Here is a 27,360-nt window from a genome sequence, read left to right on the forward strand (position 1 = left end):
ACAAATTCACTGTTCACAGTGTGTGTGTGTGCAATCACAGAAACTTAAACTTAAACTTCTGGCTCCTTCCCCCCAGTGACATTCCACGTATCAAAAGCCAGTTTCTGTACCGTAAGTCCAGTCTGTCGGGGCCCTCGCCCCAACCCACCACCCGTGTGGCATTGCACCTGGCACCTATTTCTCCCCTCGCAGGTGGTGGGCCAACAAGAGGGCAGCCCCACGTGGCTCATTCGGGCTGAGCCTGGTCGGACCCCATGGAAGGTCCGGCCACCAGGCGCTCACCTACAAGCTCCCCTCCTAGGCCTGGCTCCAGGAGGGGGCCCCGGTCTCCCTATTCCGGGTGAAGTGCCTGTTTCTCTGTGGATGCTGTTCATAAGGGCTTTAAGAATGGCTTTTGGTCTGGCCCCTCGCCTGGGACTTTTCTGCCTTTGGTGACCCTACCAGGAGCTACATGCTCCAGGCAGCACAGCTCCCACGATAAGGTTGCGATTCTAGGTGGGGCTCCTTCAGTTAATGAAGTAGAATATGTGAATAGGAAGTCTTTCCACAGCATTAATGTGCAGGTACACTGACTATTGTGTTACAATAACAAAGACTATACATCACTATATACTGCAACTAATATTTCTCATTCTCTGCACTGTCGAGATCATATGTGATACAGCGCACTTGATCACAAATGTTGAAGCCAAGTGGCCCGGCTCTGTGCATGATATACGAATGTATCATTAGTGTACCTTGGGCAACAGATTTGCACATGGTAAGTACAGCTTTGCACAAATGTCATTCCCTTGTCTCCCTCTTTTAACTCCCTTAAAATGTGTCTTTATAATTACAGGAGAGTTTGATGGCCACCTGCTTGGTGACAGAGAGTACCCATGCCATCCCTCTCTGTTGAACCCTTACCCTGACCCTGAACTGGGCCCCCAACAACGTTCCAGTGTGGCCCACTGCAGGACTAGAGCCCGAGTTGAGATGACAATAGGCATGCTCAAAGCTCGACTCCAGTGTCTGCGTAAAGTCAGGGTAATCCCAGAGACGGCGTGTGACACTATTTTGCCATGTGTTGTTCTCCATAATATTGCCACAATTAGAGGAGAGCAGCACCCTGGCGCACAAACAAATGACCCTGAGGAAGACAGTCCCATCCACCCTGCAGATGTCACAGATGGAGAAGCCGTCTGAGACATAATTTGCCAAAATCGTTTCACAGATTAAGATACCACCACCCCCAGCAGTCAAATAAAGAAAAATCAGTCACATTTCATTTGATCTTCTTTATTTCCTACAAATGCAAATGCAACAATTACTATATTTAGATTATTCCAAGAATTAATAATTAACCTGTGACCATGAACCCTCCTCTAACTGGTGTTCCAGTAATTCAGTTTCAAGATAGGCCCTTCTAATCCACCACTCCAAGTACACCATTTCTAAGTTAGTTTTAGCCATTTTCTTCAGGAGATGCATTTTATACAACTCCTTTACTTGTAACTGAGAAAACATAAGGATGACATTAAATTCTACAGTTCTACATGCAGAATGAGCCTTGCTTTTACTGAACATATCTCTGTGTTAATCTGTGCTGTGGAGGTTGATGGACTCTCCTCCTGGTAATGCCCAGTCGTGCTCTGTTAAAATGGATAAGAACATGTCATCCCTTCAATGTGCATTTTAAACTCAAAATTCCACACTCACTCACTCACTCATTATCTAAGCTGCTTATCCTGATTAGGGTTGCGGGGGGTGCTGGAGCCTATCCCAGCTCTCATAGGGCGAAAGGCAGGGAAACACCCTGGACAGGTCGCTAGTCCATCGCAGGGCAGACACACAGACAAACACACTCACACATTCATACATTCATACCTAAGGGCAATTTAGCGTCTCCAGTTCACCTAACATGTCTTTGGACTGTGGGAGGAAACCGGAGCTCCCGGAGGAAACCCACGCAGACAAGGGGAGAACATGCAAACTCCACACAAAAAGGACCCTGGCCACCCGGCCGGAAACCGAACCCGAAACCTTCTTGCTGTTAGGCGACAGCGCTACCCACTGCGCCACCGTGCCGCCCAAAGTTCCACACAAGAATGTAAAAACATTTTAATACAGAGAGAAATATCAGTAGCTACCATACATAATATTAAGATGTAAACCACTGTAGGCCTTTCTGAATCCCTCTCTGTGGCAGCAGACAATGTGTCTTCATCATCATCCTGTGATGAAGAAGAGCATTCTTACCCCTTTTCCACTGCCGCGGTGCCGGTGCCCGATCGAGCACCGGCACCCGCACTTTTCCACTGACAAAATACTGGTGCCGGAGCCGAAAAGCTGGCACCGGCACGGCACCACAGAAATGCTGGTCCCAAAAGTTGGAACCGCTGACGTCAGAGGCTATGCAAATAAAAACCACGCGAGAACCAATCAGTTCAGCGTTTGATACGTGACATTCTTTAGAGAGGCGGGGGTAACAAAAAACGTCTGACCAAGTAGCGGTAGGCTAAAGAATATTTGCAGCATGAAAATATGTATATGATTAAAAGATGCATCAGTAACAATTTGTGTCTACATCAATACGGGCTGTTGTTTACATGTTACATGAACGTAGTCGGACCCAGAGTGGTAGAAAAAGACACTCTCTCTCTCAGCTCTGGCTGGTGCAATTAAACCACTTCATGCAGACTGTTTCAGTATTATTTAAACTACTATATTTGGCAAAATCTCTGGAGTATTGAGTACTTACAACTCAAATGGTAATCTGCTAAGCAGGATATTAGGCGAGGAGACATCTGTGTGTCTTAAAACAGCATTCTGTTGGGGGCTACTCCAAGTTGAAATAGCCACTGAATGATATTTACTTTGATTAATATGTCAAATATGATAAAAACCAAAATGAGGTACAATCATGAGCCTATAGGCCTAAGTAAAGTGTGCCTTACCTGTTTGCACTATGTTTTTATATTTCATTTTCAGAAGCTGCCAAGTGCGCTTTTTGCCCATGGGATTGCTCCTAAAAGAAAATAGAATTTTATTCAATTACATTCCACCACTTCCAGCGGGGTGAATTAAAATGACTTTTGTTTTTGCCAGTTGCCATGGTGAATCGTAGTATCGGAGCTCCATTGATGATGGCTTTTTAAAATTGTCATGCACGTGCTTAACTCAGAGTTATACTCACAGCTGACTGAACCAACTCAGATCAGCTTTTCTGGAACTGATTTCCCATCTTAGCGTTCATCAACTCAGAGTTCAGGATTAAACTCAGAGTTTGTTAAAAATGCTTTCTGGAATACCTCCCTGAAGTCTTCCTTTTTGTTTTGGTTGACGCTTCCTGTTGCACTTAATTTTAATAAATTAATCCAATTATTACTTTTTCAAAACCTGTCTTTGTTGTACTGTGGAGTGCTGGGGATAGGTGAAGGGAGTTTATACACTTATCTCCACATTTACTTATCTGATTTAAGTATTTAATTGCCCCCCCCCCCCCCCGGGGGGGAAGAAGGGAAATGTAACAAAGTGGGGGCTCATCAAAAACATTGATTGTCGCACCACAAGTGTCATAGTTGTCTCTTAGCACAGCCAAGTGGTTGTTCTCTTTGTCTGTTTGTCTGGCTGTTTTCTTTTTGGTGTGGGAGGAGATAGTGGATATGTGTGGCATTTGATTTGATTGCGTTTACGCTATTCCCTAACACTGACCAGTTTAACCAGTGTCGAAAAGATGATTTATTGCCAATTGCAGATTTCTTTGACATTTTAGTTCCTCGCCATGCAGCTAAGCGGGTTATCAAGGCTTAGGTATATGCTAAATTGGTAAAGCAGCATATCTTGCCAGATGAGTCAGTGGTGGAAGGGGCTCGTGCAGCTTTTCCAGTGGAGTGCGCCGACAAAAAGCCTCCGACTACCCCTGAGTCTCCAACACCTCGCTATGACCCTGTCTTGGCCATAAAACTGAAAGAGCTAGAGCTGGAAATTAAAAGACCGGAACGTGAAAAACGTGTGCATGAGGTGGAGTTAATGATTGCGGGCTCTCAAAGGCCTGGTCTTGGGCCAAGGCCTGTTCCTGCTCATACTCCTGTTCCTGTTCCAGCATCTTCCTCTGCTCCGGCTGCTGGTAATGCACCTGACACGGTTGCTGCAGACCCGACTTGCTTTGATGTCAGTAAGTATATTAAACTTGTACCACCTTTTAGGGAGACTGAGGTTGACTCATATTTTATTGCTTTTGAACACGTGGCTGAAAAGTTGAATTGGCCGAGAGATATGTGGGCTCTGCTCCTACAGTGTAATTTTGTTGGTAAAGCACAAGAGGTGTGTTCAGCCTTGCCAATTGACCAGTCCCTTGATTATGATACTGTTAAAGCTGCAGTTCTTAGGGCCTATGAGTTAGTGCCTGAGGCATACAGACAGAAGTTCCATGGTCACGTGAAAACAACCAGACAAACTTTTGTTGAATTTTCTGGGGAGAAGAGAGCTCTTTTTGAGAAGTGGTGTTTAGCCACACGTACTGCAAATTTTGAGCAGCTTCAAGAGCTAGTGCTGCTTTCGAATGAGCAGGAAGTAACCTCTCTGTTTAATGCTGCTGTTTTGGCTGATGAGTTTGGGCTAAAAGTCCAGTGCTGGAGGGTTACAGTCCTGCTGCTTTTTGTTTTAACCTCTTAAATGGATGCTGATTTTTACCTGGAAAACAGTTGTGTGCTTCAATCGAACAATCGAACACCATATGTAGTTGGTTGGCAAGAAAAGAAACAGGACTGGCCCTTCAGGACTTGGAGTTCAATTGTTAAAAACAGTTGTCGCTATTGTCAAGGGGCAAAGATGGAAAGAAAGGAAATGATTTTCTCTTCTCACCAGAGGAGGGCGCACTGAAATATAAGATTCATTTACTATATGACTGATTATGATTTAAAGAAAAAAAAATTATTATGTGAGCCGACCACTAAATTCAACTGTGTAAAGTGTCCACCATCAGTGCAGATACACAGTGATAATCAGCACCTGTATGTTTTATTTTCAATGACACAGAGCAACCTTTAGTGTTTGTCATAATGTGACATAAACAGTCATAACTGATTTTGACATGTCACAGTTTTAAGACTTGGTTATGAGGGACCAATGACTGCATGTTACACAGAATGTGTAACACAAACATCAAAATGAATGGAAATTTAAACTGTTGGTCAAACTGTCTGTCAATCAAAAACACATTTCAGTTTGTTAAACGTAACTTTACATGAATAAAGGGTTAAACTAACCTGCAGAGGGAGACGTAATAGCACACCGTTAGATCATGTGACTGTGTCATGTGACCATACAAAAATTTTATTTTCACTTTGCTCATGGTTAAAAACAACCAGTTTGGAAAATGTAGAGAAATAAGGACAGACCTCATTCTCAGGTAGTATTTTATTTTATCCATTCAGACAACATGGAGTTCGTTTATTTTTCTTTCATAGCATTTAAATCTAGATTAAATGAAACATCAGGAAACGATCTTCTAAAAATGTCTGTCATGTCCCATCATGTCTGCAAATGTAACATTGTTACACGGAAATCACACAGTGCAGACACAGATAAAGACAGTTGTAGGTACAACTGCAGTCCTAACACAGGGACACCAAAAGATGTCGGTGTGATAGGAATAATAAATCAGTCTCATAAAATTTATTAACCATTAATTTGGGTGTTCAATATTTTATTAATTAAACACCCAAGATCAATGGGATAAGCTAGATGTAACACTGTGCTACAGTCTTAGAGAGTATTGCAGTACTAATGTATTACAATTACGCTACTAAATCCATAACACTCATGAACAACCAGGTTGGTGAAGGTAATTGGGAGTGCTTTGATGGCAGAGGTTGGCATTCAGTGAATACTGTGGCAGAAACAGACAGGACAACAGTTTATTTCAATGATACTATTTATTAACACAATCAATACTACTTGGCAAACTAATACTGATATGGTACAATCAATAATCAGCAGCAAATAGAATGATCAAAGGGTAAATGGTAACAAAATGGTGATGAGTCTATGTACAGGTATTCAGTGTAGGACTGAATGAGTGTTAGACCAGAGATGAGTGTGTGTGTGTGTGTGTGTGTGTGTGTGTGTGTGTGTGTGTGTGTGTGTGAGAGAGAGAGAGCGTGCGTGTATATGGGCGTGTGCCCAGCTGCGCACTGAAGAGAAAGGGAGGAGTTCTTTGGAGAGAAGCTGTGCGCAGGCGCACAGGCAAGAGGTATGCGTGGTATGGGGATGTAGTGTGCAAGCGTGTGTGCTTGGCACCAACTAGAGTGGGGATGGGCTACGAGAAGCCCATGTGTGCGAGAGACCAAAGAATGTCTAACTTGAGAGCTAGTCTCAAGTAAGTAGGCCCTAAACTCAGCAACTCTACCCAACCCTTGGGATTAAGTCACGCTGCAATACCAAACTTGGAGGTGTGCAATCAGTAAAAGGGAGTTAGAGAGAGAGAGAACGCATGCCAGATCTATCCTTCATTAGTTGTGACCAAAAGAAAATAGCAAACGGCTAAAGACCGCATCGTACATGAAATACAGTGTGTACATTTAAATCATAAAAGAATTCAAATAACAACTCTTCCTTCACGTTAACTGCATATAATCTTAATACTAAAGTGTGCCCAGATGCCAGCCTTACTTTGAAACGCTCATTGCATGGCGACCGAAGATGCGTCTTTGGTGGCCTGATAAGCAGTGCGATTCGCAGGTCCAGGGAGAAGTTCCTCTCCTTGTCACTTGAAGATCTTCAGGGCTCCGTTACTCGTCCGATGATCTTTAAGGGTTCTTGATTTAGTTCGTCGACGTTTAAAGAAATAAAAAGGGAACCTGTCGCCTTTTCTTCCGTCGAATACTGTGTGCGTTACAGTGTAACTAGCCGGTAGAAGTTAAAGTTGCAACTGCGCGAGAGAAAGTACATTAAACTTTGGTTGTACAAGTATCTCAATTCGTTGTTACTTTGTCCTTTTCTTCGGCAGAGAAAAGAGACACCCGCTGCTAGCGAGCTGCTGCTAGAGCGAGCCGCTGCTAGGGAGTTGCAGAATTGTTTGGAATTTTCCGCGGTTTTATGGCGAAAATTGCGTCATCACTGTATGGTAGCTGGCTCCATTGCTGTATCCAATACCGTTACATTGAAATCTGAGAAGATGGGTACAGATTACCCATGCGGTCAAGCAGGGAATTGTGGGTAATATGTTCTACGGGCCTGACGACCCCCTACACAGTATAGTGAAGTACTACAGAATCATTTGCCCAAATCTTTTACTCAGTGTGAATGAGACATGTGTGATGTTGTATCTGATAGCACACAGAGCATGTTTCTACCGTCATTCAGTCATATAAGGCCTACTGAAGATGTGTTTTATCTAAGATAGTGTCATAACTGTGTGATTCATGTCCATGAGAATTAATATAGCTTATCATTTAAATTGAACATAATTACTATTCAGAAAGAAATATATTCTTAAAAAAGAAGGCTACACAATTCATATTAATAGTTTTCTTATTAACTCTTATGGCATTTAGGATTATAATCTTAAACCTACAAATTCCTGTCATACTGCAAAGTGAACAGCTGTTGATTCTAAACGCATTCATCCATCATATCTTCTGTAGAACTGAAGCATAACTGACTTCAGCCACAGATTATGTGTCACACGGGAATCATTCTGTTCTAACAGCTGGTATAATCTTTTTTTAAGTAACATTATGGACCAAATGTAAAGCATCCAGTCACAAGACTGGGAACCAGTAAGGTCCAGAAAAAGAGCAGTGTTTGTACTGTATCCCAGGCACAGAGTGGATTCTTTAGCCCTCAGCAGAACAGTCAGCAGGGCCGTGCAATCAGAACCACTGTCTGAGGATCAAAAGACAGAACAGTCAAAGAACTGCTGTTTATATTTCTCATGTGTAAAGGACTGACACAGTTAAGACTGACATAGCAGCTCTCAGAACAGAATGACTGATGGTCTCTAAATAAAAACATACCTCACCAAACAAACTTCTTTCTATATGACACATAAACTGTGACTAGAGCACATTTTGCTTTGGTTTGACAGTGAATGTGATGAATCAGTTGAGAACTCAACCGTCCAGAGTAAGTAAGCTGTAGGTAAGCTGATGTGAATGAACTGGATTTATATGTGAGGAACTACACTGACAGGATGTTTAGATCTGCTCTACAGGAAACTGCACTGACTGAAAATGAGGAAGAACCACAGAGATCAGAAGAATGAAGGTCTGATGGTAACAATGTTGGGTTTGGAGAAATGAAGACAGAAACATGGCAACAAGCAGCAGTCTAGGTGAGAGAATGATTTATTTATTATTTCAAACTTGTGAAAACAGTACAAATTAAAATATATGCTGCACTTGTGCAGCATACCTGACATTAGCAATGTTTTCCACCAGGTTCACCAGACAGGAGAGAGAGGAGGAGAAGAAGGAGCCGAACTCCACCTCCACACAGTGAGTAAAAGTATTGTAGATCTTTTTCAGTGAGTACTGTACAACAAATCATTTAATTAATACTGTAGAACCCCTGCTTCAGTGAGTATTGTAGAGCCTTTTCTCAGTGAGTATTTTAGCACTCATCTGTGGGTCTGCCCTCTATTTTCATCCTTTTCTATTTTACTATAATGACTAAGAAGAACTAAATTCATAACGAAAACAGCAGTTTGATTTATTAATGCTGAAAAACTGTTTTATGCACAGTTTCATGTGAAATATCATTAGACTGTTATTACATTTAAGGTAATATAAAACTGAAATATTTATGTAATTTAAAACTTAGAACAGCATTAGGAGGTTCACATTAGTGTGGACACAAATAGAGTGTTCTAGGCTATCATAATCCCTTTCACGCAGAGATGAAATGGTAGCTCTATGTTGGCATAGATACAGTAATAAAGTCTATGGACAGGGATAGGGTATTTTTGGATCTAACATCTGTATATCTGGTTTTGCCCTTTTCTTAAACCATCCTCTAGTTAAATTATGATTTCAGGTTTCAGCCTCATTCTCTGTAAAGCCAAATTACACAGAGCCAGACAAGCTCTGTTTAAATCTTTCTTTCTTTCTTTTTTGCCAAAGAAAATGAAGCTTACAAAAGTTTACAAAGATGAAGTGCAATGTATATACTTGACTTTGGTTGAGAAAATGAAACGATGACATACTAAAGCAAAATGTGCCAAAAGCAAATTCCACCAACCTCGGTCATGTGGTAATTAAAATAAATAAATAAATACGTTTAATTTTAATTCATTGTGACCAATAAACCATTATTTGTACGACTGAAATCATGTCTCTACTTCTCAATGTACCAACTTAACTGCGTGGGAATCTCTCCTCCTGGTGTGCTACTGTATATGTTCCTATACTCTTGAGGTGAAAGTTATCAGGTGGCGTTGTAGCAGCTTCTATAAATTAAAGAAAGGAAGCCCTTGCCACGGGCCGGCCACATACGCAATTTATGGACCATAAACAATCAGAACTATCTGACTGATCTGTTGATTTCGTGTAGCCTTGTTCTTCGCTTACGAGAGCAAACAAAAAGCATACCATATCAGCGAGTCACCTTTGGACAACAGATGTGCAGCAACACTTCCACACAGTTGGGCTCTGGTTCACAAAAGAAAAAGAATGGCTTACGCTCTCATTTGGAAAGTGAAAGCAATCTTTCAAATGCGGAACTATTTTCGACTACGAGTGTTCGTGACAAATTTACTGAATATTTTATAGTATTCTTCTCTGTTTTAAGGTGAGTGTTTTGAGCGAACCACCTTTATTTTAGATCGTATGACTATTTGTTGGTTGCTGCATCTTAATTGTTCGATATTCCAACGAATGTCTGTGTCTACTTTAGACGTGGTGTTGTCTGCACTCTGTAAATACGTAAAACAGAGAACGCCAAGCCTTCGAAATAACAATTTCAAATGAATAGAAAATCAGAGCTAATCGATTACATTTTAAAACATTTGAATATTTTAAAACGGGGTTTTCCTCCGTCGTTCTTAAAAAAAGCACCATTAAAAAAAAAAACATTCCGTCCACATGAAAGCGCAAAAACACGCTGCTGAACGCTGTCAAGAGCATGCCAAACCAGCACGAGACAAGTAAGGTCCTACATTCAAAATCTTACTTGAGTAAAAGTACAAAAGTATTAGCATCAAAATCTACTAAGTACCAAAAATAAAAATACAGACTGGCCCATTTCAGAAAAAAAAAATATTACTGGCTAATAATTATTGATGGATTAACGTGTTCATCACTTTAAGGTTCCACTCTGTTCCTCAATATAGTGGTAGAGTCACTGGCAGTATAGACATGCACAAAGTCCTGCTAGAACTCAGTGAAAAAACAATCCAGAAATACGCTCTTGTTTACAGGACTCAAACTGGGCGTTTCCACGCGTTTTCTTGCCTCGTAATGACCCAAGAACGACTCGTGCTTATCCGTTATCATATGAATAGATCTATTTGCAAAAGGGTGGGCCATCAAGAGTTACTTTCTGACTCAGAGACTGAAATGTGCATGTTGTTCTTTTTATTCCCCTTACATAGTTCTACAAAATAGATCCACTTTCTATATATATATATATAGTTTTTTTTTTTTTGTTTGTTTTTTAATGTAGACGGCTGAAGGTTTCGGAGGATGTGTTTTTATATTTCTGGGACAAGAACTGGCGGAGTTTTTTGGCGGTGATGCAGATCTTTTTTTTTTTTTTTTTTTTTTCGCCAAACTGCTTCGGGGAAAACCCCCGTTTAAAAAAAAATACCCGTGTAATTGGGTCTAGGCTCAAGGGGGAATTCCAAGTAGGCTACGTGGTTTAGTGACTAACCTGGATAAACTGACTCATGGTAAGTGGTAAACTTCCTATGAAATGTGTGATTAATACAATTTAAAAAACGAAAGTAAAGAAATCGATCTCAATTTCTGAGAATAAACTTTTAAGTTACAAATAACAGGATATTTTATCTGTATAATGTATCAGCGTGGAGCGCAACGCACAGTAGAGCTTAGCACTCAGGTCAACTATTTTGCAAAAAACGGTAACTCTATCAAAAAATAATAGCGATGATCATTCACTCTGTTTACGCGATTGGTGTTGATTATTCTGTAAGTCATTAGTTTTATTGTTAAGGCGGATTAACAGAAACAGGTGGAAATGAATTATATAAAGGTGAAATTTGGGTTTCCTCTGTTTCCAGCTCACCAGCCCCCACGTTGAGTAAATGTAGCTAATAATGCATATGGGAAGTGAAGATCAATAAGGTGAAATGTCCTGACACTGTCAGTCAAACGTAGGAGCGGCAGCCCACGCCACATGTCCAAGCAGAGTTTCGAATCAGAGTTGAAACGAAATGAACCTTCGCTTAACCCGTGTCATGAGACGTGGGCGTTTTGAATCACACCTCTGAGCAGTGTTTCGAAACGTCTGTGCTTCCAAAGCTCGGCACAGCGTGGGGTCGAAACGTCAGTTATTTTTGTTCGACGGTGGTGTGCTTAGCCATCAAAAAAAGAAGAAGAAGAAAAAAGCCTTACATCACAAGGAGTGTACAGTGTTCCCTTGCATTTACTGTCAAATATCAAAACATTTCAGAGCTGAATAGTATTTCCTTTAATGTACTGACAACATGGAAAATTCTATTCACATTGACTAAACCCTGACTCTTTGGAAATGTCTGTTCCAGATCAATTTGTTTCAAACCAGATATGTTTGTTGCAGCAGTGTCTCAGATTTTGTTCAAACCTTGTCTATAATCATGAATGGGTCCCAAAACCAAGGCCTGTAAAACTATTTCTGTTGAAATCCTATGTTTTTGTATTTTTTTCAGCATTTGATATTATTTCATTTTATAGACTCAAAAGCATCTTGTCTAGGAAGTCATGTTTGGACATTATTATCTTGACAAGTGTTGTTCATAGCCTCACCAAACTGTGTAGGATGGAAGACAAACATGTATTCTGAATGCCAAAGTCATTATAAGCCTGTACTGCATGCCATTTTATTTTTATAAGACCCTAGATTTGGAAAAGAAGTGCAGAATTCCTTGACAAGAGTGACATTGAGGGTATTCTAAACCCATTATTTGCACCCATATGGTATCAATCATTATATTTTGCCTTTTATTTTTTGATCTTTTAATAATTTTGTTCCAATATTTGAGCTCTCTATCACCAGTGGACTTGAAGTTACTAAGAATAAAACAAGGTGTATTAGCACAATTTGGTCATTTTCATAGGGTCAAAATGGTATGTGGGGTAGCTAGTAGGAACATAAAAAAGTACATGCGGATTACTTGATGTATGGTTATTAAGGGTACAAAGTGTCAATTTCCTTCTATTTTTTCTTCATACAAAAGTAGGCACAGATTTTGGAGGATATTTTACCTATGGCTGAAAAACATCCATTTTAGGATTACATTTTTTTTTGCCTCAGTATTTATGAATATTGAATTCCTGTGTCAAAGGAATTGTGAGAAATAAAGGATAAACATGTTTTCCGTATGTTCATTGGAACAGAGGGCATCAGAGATGGGAATTGTGTCTCCTGGATATTTAAAATAAGTGAAATATTTTGATAAAACCTCTGATATAAGGGGGAATAAGTGGTATCCTAAATGACCCCATCAAGCTCCAGTGAGAGTAAATGTGTTCCCACATAAAACACCTAATGTGTTTATACATGTAATTTTACGGTGTGCATTTTAGAAATCTATATGTGGAACTTTCAGTTGTACTGATACGCATGTCGACACATTGAAATCATCAGTATGTGCCCTTACATGTACTTTAGAATCAGAACATGTTTTCCTACTGTGAATCTTGTTCGTTCTTGTCCCCAAAATGTATTGCGCAAGGTATAATGCCATATTTGAGTATATACACTGTATGGCCAAAAGTATGTGGACACCTGACCATCACACCTATATGAGCTTATTGGACATCCCATTCCAAAACCATGGGCATTAATATGGAGTTGCCCCCCCCTCCTCCTCCTCCTTTTGCAGCTATAAAAGCTTCCACTCTTCTGGGGAGGCTTTCCACAAAATTATGGAGTATGTCTGTGGGAATTTGTGCCCATTCAGCCAAAAGAGCATTTGTGAGGTCAGGCACTGATATTGGATGAGAAGGCCTGGGTTGCCATCAGCATTCTAATTCATCCCAAAGGTGTTTAATGTTGTTGAGGTCAGGGTTCTGTGCAGGCCACTATCGTTCCTCCACACTAAACTCATCAAACCAAGTTTTTATGGACATTGATTTGTGCACAGGGGCACAGTCATGCTGGAACAGGAAAAGGCTGCGACACACATAAGTAGGGACAACAAGGGAAGACCCTGCTTTTTCATTATGGATGTTTTTTACCAAGAGGCCTTTAACTATGTGTATTTATCTATGAAGGGAACATGGAAGGACATTGGCACTCTGTACACTAAATGACCATACATTACTAACTACCCCCCATACCATTTTGGTCCCATGAAAATGACTGAAAAATGCTACCACGCCTTGTTTTATTCTTAGTAACTTCATGTCCATCAGTGGGAAAGATCTCAAATATTGGCACAAAATTAATAAAAGATTATATTTGAAGAAAAAATAACGATTGATACCACATGGGTGCAAGAAAATGGGTTTATAATACCAACAACAACAACAACAAGGTTTATTTAGAGCCCAATATCACTTGTAAAGTCTCAAAGGGCTTTACATCTGAAAGGGTTGGAATTAAATTACTATGACAGGAGAGCCTACAGGGATAGTCTGAGACTAAAGGTATTCAGTGAGTTTGCCTCCCTAATTTCTAAAGGTAGTCTATTCCAGAGGAAGGGAGAGAGGTAGGAAAAAGCTCAGAAGCTTGTCCAGTATCTTAAGAGCGCAAGGGATGAGAGAGTTATGGGTTGTAATTAAGTCTGAAAGGTAGGCCAGTGCAAGCCCATGTAAAATTTTGTATGTCAAGGTGTAATGTGGTCAAACTTCCTTGTTCTGGTCAGAATTCTGGCAGTGGCATTCCAGACAAGCTGAAGACTTTTGATACTAGAGATAGGCAGACCAGAGTACAGAGCATTGCAGTAATCGAGGTGAGACATGACAATTGTGTGAACAATAGTTTCTGCGTCAGCCACTTAGAAAGGGCCTAATTATAGCGATATTACAGAGGTGATAAAAGGCAGTTTTGGTTGTGTTTTTTATATGAGTGACTAGCGAGAGACTAGAGTCAAAAACCACACCAAGGTTCTTAGCTGAAGAGTTTTTAGAGATGATGCAGTTGACAAAATTTAGGGTAAGATCACTAAAAAGATGCTTATGCATAGGGGGACCAATGACCAGCATTTCAGTCTTGCCCGCGTTAAGCATCAGAAAATTTGAAGACATCCAACCATTAATAGCACAGACATGCTTCAAGGTTAGCCAATTCAGAGTGGTCATTGTGCTTGACAGGTCAGAAAATCTGAGTATTGTCAACATAAAAATGGAAGTCGATTTTATAACTACGAATAACGTTGCTAAGGGGGAGCATGTAAATAGAGAAAAGGAGAGGGCCAAGGACCGAACCCTAAGGAACACCATAGTTAAGGTCATGGTACTCAGAGGTCACATTATTATGATGGACACTGCTTTCTCTCTGAGAGATAATATTTAAACCAAGGGAGTGCAAGGCCATGAATGCCAATTTGGTTTTTAAAGCATTTTAAAAATATGGTGCAATCGACCATGTCAAATGGTGCGTTCAGATCAAGCAGGATAAGAATGCAGGAAGCACCAGCATCAATGGCTAGTAAAAGATCATTATTCACCCTAGTAAGCGCAATTTCAGTAGAATGAAAACACTGGAAGCCTGACTGAAATATTTCTAACAGACTGTTAGAGGACAAATGGACTATAAGCTGAGAAGCTACAGTTTTATCAAGTATTTTTGAAAGAAACAGGAGGTTGGCGATTGGCCTATAATTATTTATGTCTTCAGGGACAAGGTCTGTTTTTTTAAGTTAAGGCTGTTTTAAAAGTGGATGGTAAAACACCGGATTTAAGTAACATATTTAGAAGGTTGAGTGTTGTTGGGCTGAGGATCCTGAAAAGTGCTCTGTAAAGTTTACCCTCAACATCACTCTTGTTTAGGAATTTTGCACCTATATATATGTGTGTGTGTGTCCTATATATATATATATATATATATATATATATATATATATATATATTGTTACATGCGGTGCACTGTGGGTTTGTTTGTTGTGTGCGTCTTGTTTCCCTCCCTGTGTTTCGCCTCTCTCTCTTCTACACTCTCCTGACACAGGTACCTAGCTGTATCAGGAGAGCCCTGATGTCACAGGGCAGTTTGATTTGAAATAACTGATGTTCTGCTTCTCCACTGTTACAGATTAACTCAAGAGAACTGATGGAAAATGGTGAGAAATGTAGGAAGCACTAGTTCACAGTTCCATGTGATCCTGCTTGGAAGAACAGGGTCTGGAAAAAGTGCTTCAGGGAACACTATCTTGGGACAGAAAAAATTAGTCTCAAAAATGAGCTGCAAGTCCATCACTAAAGACGTTACGGGGGGATATGTCACAATAGGTGAAGTCAGTCTTTCGGTTTATGACACCCCAGGTCTCTTTGACATAGAGACAGGCAATGAGGAAGTTCTGAAAAGTTCAGTGGAAGAGTGTCCTTCAGTTAGATGAGTCAGTTCCCTCTGTGTTTCTCTTGGTGATCAGGCCAGACAGATTTACAGAAGAAGAGATAAACACAGTTAAGGATGTTGAAAAGTTTTTAGGAGAGAGACGTTTAAAGAACACCTGGATGCTCTTCACCAGAGGAGATGAACTGGAAAAAGAAGACATGACCATAGAGGGATTTATTGAAGACACAGATGAAGTCAAGAGAACTGTACAAAGATTCGAAGACACATCATGTCTTCAATAACAGAGTGAAAATTCAGGAGCAAGTGAGGCAGCTGATGGAAAAAATACAAAGGGCCTATAAGTGAGTATCTTATATCCATAAATACAGTTTTACACATTATTTTCAAGAATGGTTTTATTTGTTTCACATTAAAGTGTTTAGCTAAGTGTTATTGTAACATGCATCACTTAGTAATGTTCTCAAACCCTAACCAAGCATTTCCCTACCATACAGTAATTAGAGACAAAACCAAATGAAAACTCATTTGTCTGCATGCTGTACTGGAGTTGAAGATGTTAATGTTAAAAACATAACTGAAACCGTGGCTGTTTCGGTTGGTGATCATTTTCTGAAAGCAGTATGTATCTCATTTGGACAAGTATAATGACAATATTCCATTAATGGTACCCTGAGTTCAGATTAGATTGACAGAGGTCGTAAAAATGTTCTTTTCAGTGATATGACACAAATGGAGAAACACAATATATTGCGCTGAAAGACTCTGTAGCCTGCAAAGGTGAATATGCTAATACAAGAAATTTACAAGAAACAAGAAAACACAGAGGTTTACAAAACTGAGGAAAATGCATCGTCATTATTATTCAGACAGGCAGCAAATGGTCCATTCAGTCCTTACATTGGCACAGTCTCACCATTTCAACTAAATAACATATTTTTCACACAGGGAGAGGACAGTTTACACACAGGTGATGAGTTTATTATCTCTCCAGATCCATCTTTGGAAATTTCGTCATCTCCAGACCAGTCTTCTTCTCTGCCCGAGAGAACACTTATGCTGCTTGGCAAGACTGGAACAGGAATAAGTGCAACAGGAAACACCATACGAGGCGAACAGAGATTCCATTCGGTGTTTACCCCCCGATCTTTAACAAGGCATATAAACTTTCAACAGTAAGTTGTTGCTGAGAGGATTGTGTTTCTGGTTGATATTCCAGGGCTGTTTGACACAGATCTCTCACAGGAGGAGTTAACTGCAGAATTAGGGAGGATTATTTGTGTGTCTAGTCCAGGGCCTACATGCCCTTCTCATTGTTCTACAACTCATGTCTTTAACAACAGGAACAAAACAAACAGAGAACAAGTCACTGAACTGCTGGAGAAGACTGACAGAATGGTGGAGGAGAATGGAGGAAGCTACTACACTAATGAGATGTTGGAGGATGCAGAAAGGGTTAAAAGAAAAGCGCGGATTCTAAGAGAGCAGGAAGTGAGGAAGCGTCAAGAGAAGATTCACTGAATGGCAGAGGAGGCTGGAGGAAATTACTGCAGAGGAGAGATGTTGGAGGATGAGAAAGGAGGGAAGATGATAAAGAAAGGAGGGAGAGTAATGGTATAGTGCTTTAAGCTGAGTCATAAACTAAAGAACTGAGGAGTGGAAGAGAAGATGTGGGGAAAAAAAAGATCAAGGGAGAAATGGATTGTGACAGAAAGAGATAAGAGAACAGGGAGAGCTAGAAACTCTTGGGCTGAGTTATGCACCCTCATCCTCCAGACTGACCTCTCAGTCCTCCATACAACTGCATTCACAATTATATTAGACCCTCTTTCACTGGTTTCTCTAGTTAAAAGAAACTTGTGCTGACAGGGGTATACAGTGGTCCGCAGTCATTATATTCACTGCTTGATGTGATAAGTTGCAAACTTACACTTTTTTGTTTACTTTATTTGGCAGAGTGTGTACAATTAAGAGCATGGGTGTGAGCTTGCGGTGGTGGTGAGTAGTTCATTCTCCCCCTCAGGGCCGGTCCAAGCCTTAATGGGGTCCTAAGAAGAATTTGATTTGGGCTGCCCACCACCGCTGTTGACTCGTCAATGCTTGATCATTTGCACACCTGTTGTAAATCTAACACACCCATTATCAGTTTTAGTATTTGTAGCAGTGCTGCTTACATCATACCAATGTCAGCCTGGCATGTTTTTACCCTTCCATGGTTTTTAATCTTAAAAGGTAGCAAACTGACAAGAGTGGTCTGGTGTTAATTTGCACTTTAATATTCAAAGTGATACAGTATTAAATGGCATAATGAACATGGTGTACTGAAAAGTAACAATAAACCAGCAGACAATGCATTTACTGTAAAAAGTTAACCACTTTAATTGCTTTTGGTCTCAAAAATTGCAGTATGCAAAAGTGCAGAGTAACAATCAGCAATAATTAAAATCAAATGACTTAGATTAACATTACCTCCCTCAGTAAAGTTATGTCCTTTTTTGCAACGTTGCTTTTTTCCATCGACACAGAGGAGAGGACTGTCTTTTAGTCTGACTGTTCTTGTATCAAAATGCATTTGTTACAGTGTGCATGAACCTGACACCAGCAGCGGGAATGGGTTAAACCAGTAGTATTAGCCAGTCAGCCTGTTAACATAATATTGCGTTTTTGTATGATTACCATTGGCATTGTATCATAAAAACAAAAGAGGAAGGAAAAAAAAATTCAGAATCTCTTGGGGAACATTTCAAGCGCCCTTAGGGCCAGCCCTGAACCCCTTAGTCTTACATAAAATTTATTTAGCTGACACTTTTATCCAAAGCAACTTACAAGTCTTAATAAAGCCCCTGCAGTCATCCCTCTACCCTCCACTAGTTATATGTTTGGTATCTTTATATTACCCAAGTCAGTGTTGTTTTAGAGTTTTAGCTCTCCACTTAAATAAACTTGAAAATTTTTACCTTACTATAACTGTATTTTAACATGGAAGAGGTTATAAAGGCATCAGTAATATCTGTTTCATTCCTTCATTACAATTATTCATGACCAGAAAAACATTGGTACAACTGAAATCTCCTCTCTGCTTCTAATATACCAACTTAACTGTGTGGAAACCCCTTCTCCTGGTGTGCTTTATTCCTAACCTCTTGTGGTGAAAGTCTTCAGGTGGTGGTGTCACAACATTCATACATTAAATAGAGAGGGCTTTGCCATGGGCTGGCCACAGACAGTGTGTGTTTTTGAGTAAATAACACCAGAAAGTAAAAATCACCAAAAAAGTAAAAGTATCAAAAAGTAAAACCACAGTGGAGCAACTTAACCAGAACCACCTCCTCTCCCTGCACCTCAGTCTCCAAGAGCAAGCCAAAAACAAACTGGGAGACCGATTATCATGTTGATAAGGTCATCCTGCCACTCACTCCTATGACTCAGACCACACAGTAAAGGTTAACAGCCACAGCTCAACAATCACAGTTTACTGACCTCTTATTCACATATTTCATCCCATATATTCCTACAAATATGTTTATATGAGCTGACAAATTTGTAGTTTACGCGTGATAAACACTACAGTTACACTAAAAGCCATGAGGGGTAATTTCAAATTGACTTTGAGAGCTATGTTGGTTCACAGTATAACATGATCAAATATTCATCTAGCTTAGCAACACAAACATGGGTGTATGGTTATGTTTAAAATGATTTACATTTTTAATTTAAAAATGAGTCATAGACTCTTCCCCTACAGTGCCTCAGAGTAACTCACTCACATGCTCCACCCCCTGCTGTTTGTGTACTACAGTCCCCATGAGTCACAGAAAATGAGGAATTTTTACTGAAAGTCACACTGGTATGACAATCTTTCTGGTACTAATAACTACAACTGAACACAGTGAAGACAGAGATGAGTTGTTTTCTTGTTTTTAAACCATAGAGAAAAAATAAGAAAGATGCTTAAAGTGTGTGAAATGACTGTTAATTACTTCACTGACTGAATGCATAGAAGATGTGAAGAATCTCATTAGTGTCCTGATGAAACGCCTCTGAACTACCTGCCGTTAGCGTTCCACTTTAACACCTTTTCCTTGCGTGGTTAATCACACGGGATCATTAATTCGTAATAAAGTGTTGGAATTCGTCAAAGAGAAAAGCAGACAAAATATACTGTTACCACGATAGAAAAAACAGAAGCTGACATTATCGACTCCTACACACCACTCCCAAGTGTAAGAATGATTAAAATTTCCAACTCCTACTCACCGTCCCTAAATGTCAAAACACACATCACATGCCTGTAACCAGATATGTTTAGCGGATGAGAACTTCTTCTCCGGGACGAAAGCATGCTTAATTCAGTTTAGACTTAAGTGTCCGTTGTGTGTGAGAGTTAGCGCGAGCGCAGCCCTTTGCATCAACAGGACTTCTACTGACAGCACGTTGGAAGCAGCAGGTGGCAGTATGAACTGGCAGAATACTACATTCGGTAAGACAAAGCAATGATCGTTATGCCTTTATCTGTAAGAAACGTTCAAAACAGTAACCTGTTACAGCGCAGGGTCTGTAGGTTATTGTTTAAAACATGTTAATATGCGTACTCTGGCCATGACGAGGTCCGGCTAGTGGAAATTCCAGTTGAAATCCAGTAGGACACCAGAAGACAACCATTTAAAAACCAATAGCAATTTTAACTGGTTCCTATTGGTTTTTATAGGGAAACTGAAACACATTCAACTGGTTTTTACCGGATTTCCCAGTTGAAATCCAGTAGAAAACATTTAAAAACCAATAGAAATTTATAATGGAATGTATTGGTCTGGCTCCAGCTGAAAAACAGCTGATAGAAACTGCTGGTCTCAAATGGTCTGTATTGGTTGAACTGGTCTCAAACGGTCTTTATTGGTTTTAGCTGGAGACAATAACCCCTGGTGTGTGAAATGTTACAGTTGCTATTTAAATGGAGTAAACTAATTTCAAGTTGTGGAACCTGAAATTATAGTGAATACATCACTGCATTTAATTTGTTGTAACAGTTTACTTCCACCACGTTCACACAGGCCCAGAGCACACACATTTTTGTATACTGTAATCTATATATACACCTTGATAATAACAATTTAACAGAGAATACTGAAATACAGGCAACAAGTACATGTATAGCGAATACCTTTGTTGTCATCGTAAATGTACAACGAGATTCAGAGTGCAGTACCAAGCTACACAGAAGGGATTAAAATAAAACTACAAAATGTAAACATAAAGAAAATATAGAAACATAAAATTACGAATATAAAATTATTCATGAAATGTTTTGTTTGATTTAATAGGCTATACAGTACGTTGGAGGATGGGAATTTCTAAACATTTAAACGGCAGTGTCAAATTCTAGGCTAATAGGCCTAAACATGGTTAAGCATACAACATTCGCTGATAATGGTTATAAGTACAATACAGATTTTCACTTTTAAAATAATACTTTGTCGTTCTTAATGGTGGTGACCTCCAATCCAGCTCTGCCTTTGTCATAATAGCGGTTACCTCCCTGGTGGTTGACGCTGTTTCTGTCCTTATTTCAGTTTAAGAGTTTATTTGTCATATGTAGGTTAACACAGATTCAACGGTGCTATGAAATGTGTGAGACGAGAGAAACAGGTCAACTCAGCAATAAGAGCACACTAGTCATAGAATAAAAGTACAGTAGGGATTTAAATAAATAAGAGTAAGCCACTAAGGAGTAGAATAGAGCAAAACAGGGGATTAAAAAAATAAGAGTAGGAGAATGAGGAGTTAACTAAGAAAAAAAAAAAAAAAAGAAAAGAGAGGTATGAGCAATGAACAATAAGGTACAAGGAGGGTGTGCACTAAATATAACATAATATGAAACAGAATATGAAATACACACTATATACATGCGAAGGAAGCTTACAATTAAAATTTAAAGCGGCGAGGGTGAACAACGGTATTGCAAATGGGGGATGTACAACTTTATGTACCAGTGTAGTGTCGGTTCAGTATCATGTAAACATTGTGAATCAGACATGGAGTAATCAATGTGCAGCAGTGCATTGAAACTTTCGGGAACGGGGCTCGATCTTCAGCTGTATTAGGCTATATAAAATCCGTAACTATGTACTCACTAAACGCATTAATAGCAGCAGAACTATGTACTTACTAAACGCATTAACAGCAGCAGGCATACTCAATATAAAGCCGTATCTACAAACAGCTGTTATCTGGCCAGCCTAACGTTATGGTCTCAACGGAGACACACAGGAACTGATTCGGTAATGGTATCATCTGCCTTTAACTACAGTTATAACTATCAATATAACTCTACTAGCATACAAGCCCAAGAAGTGAGTACTTGTTTTTGTCATGTGTAAAAGCTAAAGTAAGTTAAAGATATGTTAAACACTTAATGCAATGAGTAGCTTACCAGTAGAAAAACCTGGCCTTGGTAATAGGCTCCGACGTCCAAACACCCAGCACTTGGTAGTTTTGTCGAAATCGATTTTTTTTACACGAGAAATGGGAACAACAGGCCGATAATTATCTTCCAAGTACCTTACGAGAGCACACCTTTTTTCCTGTGAACTAAGGCTTACTGTAGGTTGTAGCTATAAAGCTGCGTTTTAACCGAATGCAAAATTCGCGAGTTTTGATAGCTCGCCTTCATGCGACGTTACAGAAAGGATTTTTGACACACCAATCAGATTACTCAAGGAGGGTTGGAGGCCACGCCCCCTTCCCAGGTATCTCTTCAGTCGAGACGGAGGACAAGCTGATTGTGTAATCAAAATGCTTGCTCTGATGTAATATAATTGTTTCAGTAAGTAGTGATCATGTCCAAATAAACAGTGTGTGCACTTCTTAGGTCAGTTTATAGCCGGCAAAATATAATTAATAACATCGACCAATAGGAAGGCAGAAAACTTTCTTTAAGCAATATGCAACTTTAAAAATTAGTGTTTTTAAATTGAATTCACTAATGGTTAAAATGTATTAAATATGACTTGACATTTTCAAAAAGCAATGTATTCTCTTTTGATGAATCAAGTGATTAATTTATGGGTCTAAATGGGTTTTAAATGGTTTCAACTGGTATTCTTAACTGGGCAAACTATTAGAATCTGAAAACCCAACTGGAACCAGATGAAACCAGTACAGACCATTTGAGACCAGTTCATTCCAATAGACTAGCTACTGGATTTTCAACTGGAATTTCCACTAGGAAATATCAGTAGGCTTGCTAGCCTTTCACACAACACCACTGATTAAAAAACAGCTTATGTAGGTGACTGTATCAATAATTGTAGGCCTAAGAAACATTTCAAAGCCAAATTTGAAAATTAATTCTAATTAATAATTCTCAAATACAGAAGCCCCGTGAGAGTTTATTCAGTTCAGTCCATGGTGTACCTTACAAGTAAAATTAAATACATATGTAAAAAACTTAAACGGGGGTTTTAAAAGAATTAAATTAATAAAAAAGAACTTTCAAAATGTTGACTATTGTCAACTCAATGTTTTGCTGGGAAAACAAAAACTTGTGCACCCTCAGAACCGGTAGTTCGGAATCTATATACTCAGTATTTGAAATATCTACGGACTGTATACAATCAGCTGTAGTTGCGAGGGAGTTCCAGCAAAATACTAGTGTTGTTGTCTGTGAAGGACTGTATGTGGTTCACAGGGAATATGAGGCCGCTATGGCGCATCCAGTTAGACAAGACAAGATGTTTCTTTGGTGCTCTGTATGAAATAGACAATGGAGAGTATGACGAGTATGTAAATGTATGTACAACAACACTAATATGTATACAGAGAGCCTTAGTATGTGTTTTGTTTGTTCGTGGGTGTTTGTGTGTGGTCCTGTAACAAACAGATAACAGCAGCAAATTAGATACACGAACTAAGTACATACATACACAATTTAAGTCAAACAAAGGATGTAGTATTACACTCGGTACAAATATACACATGCCAGCCGCAAACTAGCCTCTACATAGTGAGTAAACCGAACATACATTACTACGAATACCAACAGACATAATATCCGCATATAAAGCATGTATTACTCACAATATGCTAAATTTACCATGATACAGCATGGTAAAGAGTAATACTACGTACAGAAATAAATGAAAACACAGCCAACATAAAAACTACCACATGCCATTACGTGAACAAAGTAGCTTACAAACTTAACTACTTAATGGCGGGCATGATCGCCGTTCCACTAAACCCAAATGCGTGCGTATTTCACCGATGCAGAGTTTTACTTACTGGTATTCGAACGCACACAAAGTTTCAGATAAATTCGGAATACAGCAGCTCTCCGCTACGAATACAAACAACAGCAGTCTCTATAAATGTATCGTGGCATCCCCACAAGTCTTCTCCCTTTGAATTTCGTGCCGACTAACACAGGGGCTGTTGCGGCGGTATTTGGAAATACTCTTGCGGCTCCGACTGGCTACTGTGAAGGAGAAGAACAACCAATAGAAAGTGACTGATTGCGCTATTGGTCACTGCTGGAGACCGGAGGCATTATTCAAAGTCCTTTGTTACAACTAGACGAGTTAAGTTTCCGTGATTGCACACACACACTGTGAACAGCGAGCAGTGAATTTTGTCTCTGCATTTAACCCATCCAACACACCAGTAGTGAATACACAACAGACGCGGGAGCAGTGGGCAACATTCCTCTGCGCCCGTTAGGGTTAAGTGCCTTGCTCAAGGACACACATGGATGTTGGGCCTGGGAATCGAACCAGCAACCCTCCGGTCACAAGCCCGGTTCTCTAACCTTTAGACCACGGCTGCCCGGCTATCGCACAGACTTTTTTCCTGACGAGATTTTCCCCAGAATACTGGGCAACCGAAAATCTTAGTCCAGTTTTTACCAAGCACGTTATATGCATAACTTTTTGTGCTCTGATGGCTAGTTGTCAAAGCTGTCTATTTGTGATGTGATAAGTGTTCTTGCGTTACAGTGAATATGTGCTGGAACTGAATTAAGTTTAGGTTTCTTGCATTTTTAAGTAAATACAATAAGCACAAAGTACACATGTAACGTGAGACCGATTCTTTAGGTTTTCCAACATCAGGACATAAATTCTAGCGTTGATTATGCACACTCTCACAGCTCCCTTAAGATTTTTGTTGTCTTGCTTTCTCAATGTTGATAAATACCCACAAAACAGAGTATAATTACATTTAAAATTCTCACAGGACATTTAACATCTGTTGTAACGTTACGACAGTATGAACAGGATATCACGTAATAAAGTTTTAGGCTACCCCGAGCTCATACCAGCAGCGACATTTTGTCGCGAAGTCGCTGAGTCGCTTCCACTCAGTTATCTAGTTGTTGCTTGCAGCCTGCTTGTGGGCGTGGCTAATGTAGTTTTGAGGAAGTGGGCTGCAAATGTATTGACAGGAGAGGCATCAATTGTCTGCAGAAATGTATATACTCCTAAATACTATAAATATAAATTACATTTTATATTTATTTATATGCCAGGTTTACGTCATCTTTGCTATATTCATTTCAGAGTTGCATGTTAGTATTTTGTAGAAGGCAGGCCTATTTTATCGCCCAATAAGCATGAGCAAATCTGGTGCATTACCACAGAAAAATATGTTTTGGAAGGAATTTATTCTCCTAGAAATAGTGTAATCTTGCTTCAAACACCACTGTTTCACCATGTACTGCAAAGTAGCACTCGCAGTCACCGCGACCCATGCACAGAGACAATGCTGCTGGAGATCTTTATGGGTGCACAGTATTCTTCAGACCTGAAACATGCACAATGAATTCCATCGGCGGGTTCAGTATTTGCGTCTGGACAATGGCGGGTTCCAGAATTATTTCAGGCTGGAGAGAACCCAGTTTGATACCCTGCTCATAAAGGTGGCACCCTGGATTGCCAGGATAGATACAAATTACCAGCGAGCCATTTCTCCAGCTGAGTGGCTCACCATTTGCCTATAGTGAGTTTAAACTATTTTACAGGAGGTGTGATTTAATGCAGCTATTCCGCAGAATAAAAGGCAAACCAAAGCAATACATTTATCTATTGAAACGTGTTTTTTTCAAATAAAATAGCTGATTATTTTTAGTGAGCATTACTATCAAACTTATAACTTCAGTGATATAACTTACATTCCAACATACTCTCAGTATTCCAATAGATTCCTGGCAACTGGGGACTCCTACCGTACCCTTGCCCACAGCTATCGTGTGGGACATAGCACGGTGGTTGGAATTGAGGCTGACGTCTTCAGGGCAATTTGGGACTCTTTTGTGGAGGAATACATGCCTGTTCCGACTACAGAAAAATGGAGTGCCACTGCTTCAGACTTTGCAGAGTGCTGGAACTTCCCAAATTGTGTGGGGTCTATTCATGGGAAGCATGTGGTGATCCAGGCTCCAAGGAATTCGGGATCAATATTCTACAACTACAAGGGGACTTTTTCTATAGTCCTAGGACCTCACGAGGCCCTTCTGGCTCCGACTTCTCTAGCAGGAACAGGGTCTTCAATCACAGGCTTTCACATTCCAGGATGATAGAGTAGAATACCTTTGATATTCTCTCATCTGGCGGATGTACAGGCGTGTCATTGGCATCAGCCCTGCAAATGTGGAAGCCACCTGTATACTGCACAACTACATGCAGAGGACCACAAAGACAAGGACAGAAGCAGTAGTTGGTGTGACAGAGGGAGCTTCAGCACTTCAGGAGGCCAGAAGAGTAAGGACCAACAACGCCACACGGGAGGCAATTCTTGTGAGGGAGACCTTTGTTTCCGACTTCTCTGCTGAGGGCGCAGTCCCCTCGCAACCGATGTTATGAGCATCATTCAAAAAGGCCCTTTTGAGGAGCACCCACATTAAATAAAAAAGAGCATTGTTCCCACCTGTCAGATCTCAAAAGTTCAGTCGAAAAGTCAGTATTACAGTAAAATAATTTACACTAATTTACATTAACATAGTTATATGAAGGCTATCCCTAATATGACTTTGTTAGGCAACCCCTTTGACTGCACCCCTCTCTCCTTCTATAAGTTACTATAGTTCATTATCATTATAAATCATACTGTATATTTTAATGTTTGTAGTGTAATTATTTGCACATAATCTAATTGCACATATGTAGGGTCTTACAGGAATACCAATTAATAACTTAAACTTCAGGTAATTTTTCTCTGAACAGTTTAATTCTAGCGGATTAACTTATAAAAAAAAATTCCTGTTTACAGTCATTCACATATGTACTGTCATGTCATTGTCATCCACTTATCCGTGACTGGTATAGTGACAAAGAGCAAACTAAAAAGGCACGGAGAGGCTAAGTGAGGGAGGGTTGCACCGCTGACTCGCTACAAACAATGAAATTTCTGTTTCCAGGCATCTACGTTTGATAGCCTTGTTTTTATTTGTGGAAATAAACTATTTCAGACGTCTAACCAGAATACTAGAACAGCAAAGCAAAGCAAGGCAAGATCATGAGCATCTGTCACGCTGGCGGTGTGGTGTAGGACCCATGCGCAAAGACACGATGATGAAAGGTGGAAAACAGAAGACTTTACTTGAACTGAAGATCAAAATACATGTGCAGAAAAGGAACAAAACCGATAACAAAAAGGTGCAGCATGACAGTGTGCACTAAAACACAAACAACGATAGACAAAGGACAAGGAAAACAC

Source organism: Chanos chanos, chromosome 16, assembly GCF_902362185.1.
Source record: "Chanos chanos chromosome 16, fChaCha1.1, whole genome shotgun sequence".
Classification (NCBI taxonomy): Eukaryota; Metazoa; Chordata; class Actinopteri; order Gonorynchiformes; family Chanidae; genus Chanos; species Chanos chanos.